Below are 8,838 nucleotides of genomic sequence, written 5' to 3'. Positions count from 1 at the left end.
TCAAGACTCAGACCATTCCATCCACATAGAGAACATCCCTAATCCCTGGCTCCCTCACTACAATTTTGTCCTTTTGAGAATGGTATATAAATAGAATCATGTAATATGTAACCTTTTAGGGTTGGCTTTTCCTATTAAGTATAATGTCCTTGAGATCCATCCAAGTAGATGATTATTATTCCAGAGTATGGATATTCTTTTTTTAATTCATGAAAGCTTTTTTTAAAATGAAGGACATTTGAATTGTTTCTAAATTTTGCTTATTACAAATAAAGAGACTATAAACATTTATGTACAGGTTTTTATGTAGACATACATTTTCATTTTTGCTGGAATAAATACTCAAGAGTGAAATTACTGTGTTGTGAAATAATATTAACACACATACACACAGAATCATCTCTGGAGTATGTAAAGATATATGAAAAAGTATGGCCATGAAACAATCTATCTTGCAAATGCATTTAAGTTTAATAAGCATACTAAATGTTATTTTCAAAAGATAGCTCCGGGTGGACTTTCTAAGCACTCTCTGTCCTGTTACCATTCTCTGATGTGGCATCAGAAGCATCCTTACAAAACTTGATCATAGTTTTGGATGTATAAAAACAAGAGGTCTATCTGCCAAGAACTTTCTTTTTATGTATTTGTGCTTAATGCACGTGGAACTAATTTTTGATATCATGTCATAATGGACCCATTCTTGACCCAACCATTGATAATTATCACACTGCAATTTTTTAAAAAATATTCCACCCTTTTCTGATCTGAAACGCAATTTTCATCATATATTAAAATTCTTTGTTCACATTTCCGTGTTCTATATCTATTCTAATACCTGTTTAATACTTTCACTAAAAACAGTCACAAATTTTAGGGTATCTTTTATTATCTTTAAGATAACATTTTCTGTGTGTCAATATATTTAGATACATCTTCCTATGTGTATACTATAATTTGATAAAATTTTAAAATTTGTTCCCTAAGCATCATGCTCATCTTTTATTAGAGATATGCCTATGATACACACAAACACACACACACACACACACACCCCACACATACATATGCAAACACATATGGAAAGAAAGAGAAAGTGACTGAGTTGAGAGAGTTAGTTGAATTGAAATTGAGAGAGAAAGAGTTGCTACGGAAAATGGAAACCTTTTAAAATTATGTTTCCTATTTTGTTGTTACAGATAGAAGAACATTGATTTTTGTATATTGATTGTGTGTTTACCAAAGTTGCTAAGTTCTCTCATTAATCATAAAGATTTTAAATCCCACTGGGTTTTCTATAGACAGTACTTTGTGAACACGACAGTTCTGCTTCTTCATTTATAATCTTTACAACATTATATCTTTCTCTTGATACATATACTGGCTAGAACTCCTTACTTCCTTTACTTCTTTCCTAGGTATGACATGCTTTCCTGGTTTCCTCTCTGCTTTGCTGGCATCTCATTCTCTGCTTCTTTATTTTTCCAACCTGCAAAAGCTGGATGCCCCAGGCATCAGACCTTTGATTTCCTCTACTTTGTGTTTATATTCCCTAAGTAAACTCATTTAGTCTCACTGCTTTAAGCACATAATATCACTGATGACTCTCAAGTTTATAAATATAGGCTAGTACTCTTTCTTGAATACGACATGTGCATGTAACACTGTGTATTCAATTCCTCCAACTTAAATGTATATTAAGGATCTGAAATGTAGCATCTTGGAAAAGAAAATCCAAATACTGGCAAGCTGGAGCATTGGCAAGTTGAAGTGTAAGAGCATATAAGAACCAGACTGTGAATTTCATTACAGTCATTATGAAATTGTATCTTTGTTCTAAAAAATGACAAATTATTGATGTTTTAAGGAAGGAATAATAGATTCAAATTTGCCATGTTAGAAACCCTAGCCATAAAGGTAGATTGACGAGGCACATGAGTAGATTAAAAATGCAGCTCAGATGTTATCAATAATCTGGTGAGAGAGGATAGAAGCTGAGCTGAGGGGAGTTGGCTCTAGAGATAGAGAGAAAGAAATGTATTTGAGAAATGATTTTCATATGCTAAACATACTGAATGCTTACATATAATTGGCTCTGCTTCTGATTTGCATATTCTAGCCTGTTGATTTATCACCTCACTCTTGTATCAGTATGATACTATTTTAATTACAGCAATTTTTGTATATGTTTTAAAATTTGGCAATATCCTTACTCATTTTTGGGTCTTTTTCTTTAAATCAAAGGACTATTTTTTACCATTTACTTCCTAGAACAGAAGATCTAAGACAAACATATTTTTCCAGATATTTTTAACCAAGCTAACATTTTCAAATAAGGGTATTTTACATAAAATTGGGTTATTTATTTCCCCAGAAATATCAGAAGATCCACCTATATTATTTCTTATATTTCAACAATTGGCAGGAGCTAAGAGACTGCTGTTCTAAGAGAGGATGAGAACGTACATGTTCTGGTTTGTCTAGGATCGTCTGGATTATAAATCCTGCCTGGAATAGTAATTAATGGTGCCTCTTTTTACTCTTATGTGTACTGGGTAAGAAAACGAATTGTAGACTTACCCTACCTTTGCATATTGTAAATGACCTTTCACTTGTCTTGATTTTTTAATTTAGGTTAACTACTTAGAACTTTCAAGCCTTTGAATTTAGGAATAGTGTTTCTAGACGAACATTAGCAGAAGTTTGTCAAGTTCTCCAAATCTCACTATATTTTTCATTGAATATATAATGCATTATAAGTGACTTGGAAAGTGCGGAGAAGATTTTGTTTTAATTCCCAATATCACTCTATTTATTAACCTTGAATTTAGCCATGAAATATGATTCAGATTCCAAAGTTATCTCTTTATTGACTTAAGTTAATCAGACCTGGCAGTTTCCTTAACCATGGTGATTAGTTAAGAGTTGAACACTTGAATTAAAATTGACCCTTTAGAATGTATTTCAGAGTTTTTATTTGGAGTTTGCGAAAGACAAATATCTCCCGTCCCCCACCCCTAATGTAGACAAGGAATCCTACAATCCAGGGAGCTTTGGGCAACTAACTTGCAATCAGGAAGAAAACAAACCTTAGAATAAAGCTAACAACATTCAAGGCAGAAAATAAAGACAGAAATATAAACTGAGACTTTGGATATAAGTCAATAAGTTAAGCCAACCTTGAATTTTGATTTTCTTCTGGACTTCCAGTTATATGAGTCAATAAATACCCTCATCCATAATGCCAGTTTGATTTAATTTGATGTTAGTTTGCACATTAAGTATCCTGAGTAACACAAGAAGAAGTAACTTTTGGATTTCATATTCCCAGCCAGGAAAGGAATATGACCTGCATTTGTCTACATCTTTTATACATGACTCAGTAAATGTTTGCCTGCTTGTTTTTCTGTACATCTGCTGTAATTTTATTCATCATGATTTTCCTGGAAAGGATTATTATATTGACTAGATTGTCAACATAATTTGAACTTCAGATTTTAAATACACTAGCCATACATGCAAAATGGTGAAGAAAAGCATTGTTTAGGAAATCTAAAAATTCAAAAGATAGTTCAGATGTTTAAAACAAAGGAAGTGTAGTAAATTTTCACTTCTGAATGTTGATAACACACAAAAATCTAAGATTGACATGTTATTTGAGAAAATTGGAGAAAATATCCTGATCATAATTCATGGCTCACGAAACAGGAAATTATATTGCAAATGATTCAAAATAGATAAGCAAGGTGGGGAGAATATAGCTCAATGGTAGAGCACATGCTTAGCATGCATGAGGTCCTAGGTTCAATCCCCAGTACCTCCATTAAAATAAATACGTAAATAAACCTAATTAACCTACCCCCTCAAACAAGGAAAATAAAAAATTTTAATTTAGCCTACAAGTTAAAAATAAAAGGCTTTTATGAATATCAAATATATTGACAAGGAGTTTAAAATTACCTACAACCTTTAGCTTTCGACAAATGGCAACTTTCTTAAACTGCCTGTTAAGACAAATTAAAAACTTTGCAGAAACTTTTAAAACCATTTAAAAATATGAAAAACCATTAAATTTTTTGTATTAAATTTATAAATTTTTAAAAGAAACATGCTTTACTAAATTAAACAAAGATAGTGAACAACTTTTTTGTTGACTTGATCATTTGGTAAAATGATCATTTCATGAGACGATGTTTGGTGAAATGATCCATTTCTGCTCTTAATAATTAAGGTATGCTTTGCTCTAAAACTTACTGTAAAAATTCTTAATTTTTATGTCTTTTGCTCTGTATTGGTATGCAGTAACTCTGTGCTTGATATTTTCAAATGAAAATGCAGTATAAAGAAATGGTATTTGCTTTTTGAAATGTCTGTCAAGCCCTCTGTGTTCCTAAGTCACGTGCAGTTTGTGAAAGAAGGACAAACAATTCTGAAGTTTTGCAGTGGGTATCTAATTCTGAGTGTAGCCTTTCTTTCCATTTCCTAAGCTCAGAGTAAATATAAAGATTTAACTTACTTTTAGCGCTTATATCCACAAGCTAGAAGCATAATGTTTCAGTATTATTAAAACTGGCTGCTGAATTATAGAAAGAACAAAACTGAAGTTTGGCCCAAGTCTTCGTACATGGATTAATTATACCCAAGAGACTAATTATTTTTCCCGTTTTGAAGTTTTAAATTGTAGTGTGGGTTCTGTGCCTTGGGGTAATTAAGCAATTGTTTATTTTTGAGGATTAACCCAAATGACTTACATTAGAGGACTATACTCTGGAAAAATATTTCTTTGCTTTAAAGTTAATGATGAAAAATTCCTAAAATTTTATGGTCTTTTTTATCTTAAGCATGATATTTACTTTGATTAATAATTAAGGATTTTGTTTAATTATGACCAATTTTTACTTTAAGAATAAATATTATAAAAATGTCTAGTTTAAATACCAATATTAAATGCAAATAAGTCAATTATACAATTCCTTTCAATTGAGTTCATCAGAAACCCTCCAAACACTTTCACATAAAATAAGGGGCAACCAAACTTATATTTCAAATTAGCTTATCTAATTATGTATGTTTCTATAATTTATTTCCACAAAAAGGGTACATATTGATAAAATACAGTATCTTTTGTTTGATTTGAGCTTTTGAATCTTGCTTGCTTCTTTTAAAATAGCAGATGTGAATTTCTCACTTTGTACTCTTTTGGAACTTGTATCCTCTTGACAAGATGCTAAACCTGTGTTTATATTCTAACTATAATAATAATGTAGTGACATTATTCAGCAGCTTATCTTCAAAGAGCTCAAAGGCTGTAGATAATATGTTATCACACACATCATAGCATTCTTATGACTTCTGATGCTTTCTTTTCTTTTCTTTTTGTTTGAATTAAATAATCCAGGAATAGAGTGTTGAAAATGAAAACGCTTCATATTGGAACTGTTATGAAGAGCTTAGTTCATTATTTTCTTATGCTCTAAAATAGGATATTTGAATTTGTAGGTTTAATCAAAAGTTACAGGGACATTTAAATAGATAAAAATCCAGTTAATCTAATTCAACCTATCTCAATGCTGCAAGATGACCTTTTACTGTATTCCACACACAGTGTCACTCAATTGTGCTTAAATTCCCCTGTGTCAGAAGACAATCTCTTCAGTGTTAAATAGATCTACTTCCCTAAAATATCTTTTTTAATATTGAGCTGAATTCTGTCTACATGTTCATTTCACCTTTTGGGTCACATTCTTCACTATAAAACAACACATCGCTCTCTGACAGCAATCCCAGATCAATATTTAGGCAGTGGGATTTAGGTATTTCATTTAATGAGTAAAGGCTTAATGGCAGGACATGACCTGCAGAGGGCGCCAGGCTTTCTATCAAGCATAAACAGCCAGTATGTTTTTGAGAATGAGATTTTGAAGAGAGGAAGCTGCAGTAAGAGAATAAATTGGACGAAGCAGATCCTGAGTGTAAAGGAAGGTTTGCATAATGACCTAGGGAAAACAGAATGGGGACCTCATCCAATAAAATAATAATAAGAGTGAGAAAAGGGGAAGAAGTCTGGAATTTTTTAGAGTTGGCTTGAAGAAATGGTGACTCACTAGATGTGGGGCAGAATTGCATCAAAGATGACTAATATTTGGAGTCTGACTGACAGTAAGAATTCTAATACTATCAAGAGAGTATCTCACCTAATCAATAGTTACTGAAAATTCACCTTGTAAAAAAGATATATATAATCCCTCCCTGCTTAAACCTTTCAAATGGTTGCTCACTGCACATAGCATAGCAGCCATATTTCCTACCTTCTCCAACAAGCTCTTCATAATCTGACTATTCTTTCCTATCTTTTTGACATCATCTCATGACACTCTAGCCCATATTTACTGTCTTCTATCCTCACAAACCTTGTACATTTTATACATTTACTTCCTTGCACATTTTATGCAAGCTTGTTACTCTACTAGTGTTTAATACATTTGCTGTAATCCATCCCTGAAATCTCCATGGTTATTCAGGTCATAGATAGAGTATTGCCTTCCTAGAGAAGATTTCCTTGACCAACCATCCACATTTTTACATTGTTTTGAACTAAGTCATGGTTTTATGGTTTCTTAGTTTTGTTTTTTAGTTTTGAAATATGCATGTAACATGCATTTATATTTTTCAACCGTTACTCATACCTTTCATTGTATTTAATACATTTTGTTCTAGGAGGGCACTCTCTCAGAATCTTCCATCTTCATTCTTAAACCCCAGTCAAGTTACTTTATGGACATAGTTCTCTTTCTGGTCTTTTCATGATTGCTTTATATTCCTTTTTCCCCTTTCTCCTCCAGAAGGCTAGCCCGTGACTGACTTCCTTTTTCTTTACTGGGTAAATATAAAAAGTAACCCCAAAGTGGATCCTGGCTCAAATATATTACAGACTTATTGTTTGTCCACATAATAGCACTGGGAACATGAAAACCTTAGTGGGAAGACCTCTTCTGTCTTCTTTCAGGGACCTAGATTGATGGAAGTACTGAATTTTTCAGGTGCAACCTGCAACTGGGTTCGTGCAATAAGAGTTACTTTTCCATTGCTGATAGCTAGAATTCTGGGCACAATGTCTAGAGTAAAGTTCTCTTCTTCTGTAATAGTTTTTTATTTTTCCCTTCTGCTTTAATCCTTGTCTTTGCATATACACTTGTTCAAAATCACCTATTGGCACTATTTCTCTTTATTCGAGATTGATGTGCACAGATCCTTCTGAAAGTGGGTACCCTCATACATTCTGTTTACATTATCTAGGTGAAAATCAGTGTTCTTCCACAAAGGCAGCTGAATTCCACTTTCTCTGATGATGGAAGAAATTCTAGAGTCCCATTAGCACAAATTGCCTATGACCATTTGGGGTTTGAACTAAAAGTTTCCTCATTTGTGCAAAAGACTAGTGGTCAAAATACAAGAGAGATCTTTGGACATTATATTTTGACTCCTTCCCAACTTATCTCTGTGTTATGATATCAGGTTCATATATTTCACTCATTTACATATCACAGGATGTGCCCCATAGATAAACTTCACCACTTCTATTAAACAAACAAAACCTAAATAATGAAAGAGACTGTGCGTAAGATTGTATCTGCAATTCCTTTTGGGAGCTTTATCACTTAGTAGGATTAGAAACATTTTTTCTGCTTTTAGTTTACCTTCCCATTTTCATCAAATATTTGAGGATAAAATTACTTATAGACAGATGCATAGATCTTAAGTGTACAATTCAATGAGTTTTTTTGTAGCATGAAGATACAGAAAATTTCCACCTTTCAGAAAGTTTCTTCAAGACTCTTTCTAGTCACTATCCATACTTAACGACCATATTTTTGAAATCAATTTTAAGTTTACAGCAAAATTGAGAGAGAAAAGTACAGAGATTTCCCACATACCCCCTACCCCGACACATGCATAGCTCGCTGCATTATCTACCTGACTCATGGGAGTGGTACACTTGTTACAGCTGAACTTACCTGGATGCATCATACTCAACCAAAGTCCATAGTTTACATTATGGTTCGCTCTTGGTGTTGTGCATTCTATGGGTTTTGACAAATATGTAATGACATGTATCCACCATTATCATACAGAGTATTTTCAATGTCCTAAAAGTTCTCTGTGTTTTACCTATTTATGTCCAACCCCAACCACTGGCAACCACTTTTTTGTTGTTGTTTTGTTTTTTTTTTTTGGTTTTGTTTACTGTCTCCATAGTTTTGTCTTTTCCAGAATGGCATATAGTTGAAATATATAGTGCACAGCCTTTACAGATTGGCTTCTTTCACTTAGTAATATACATTTAAGTTTGCTTTATGTCTTTCATGGCTTGGTAACTCATCTCTTTTTTTAGTGCTGAATGATATTTTATTCTAAGGATGTACCATAGTTTATTGATCCATTCACCTACTGAAGGAGATCTTGGTTGCTTCTAAGTTTGGGAAATTATGAATGACACTGCTATAAACATCCACATGCAGGGTTTTTTTTTTTGTGGACATAATTTTCAACTTCTTTTGGAAAATATCAAAGAGTACGATTGTTGTATCTCATGATAGGAGTATGCTTAGCTTTGTAAAAATCACTGGACTGACTTCCACAGTGGCTGTACAATTTTGTAGCCTTACCAGCAAGATATGAGAGTTCTTGTTGCTCTACACTCCCATCAACATTTGGTGTTTTCAGTGTTTTGGATTTTGGCAGTTCTAATAGGTTCATAATGATATCTCATTGTCATTTTAATTTGTATTTCCCTGATGAGCTATGATGTAGAACTTGTTTTCAAATGCTTATTTGCCA

This window comes from Camelus ferus, chromosome 8 (genome assembly GCF_009834535.1).
Source record: "Camelus ferus isolate YT-003-E chromosome 8, BCGSAC_Cfer_1.0, whole genome shotgun sequence".
NCBI classification, from domain to species: Eukaryota; Metazoa; Chordata; class Mammalia; order Artiodactyla; family Camelidae; genus Camelus; species Camelus ferus.
Note: the sequence above shows the minus strand (reverse complement) of the source record.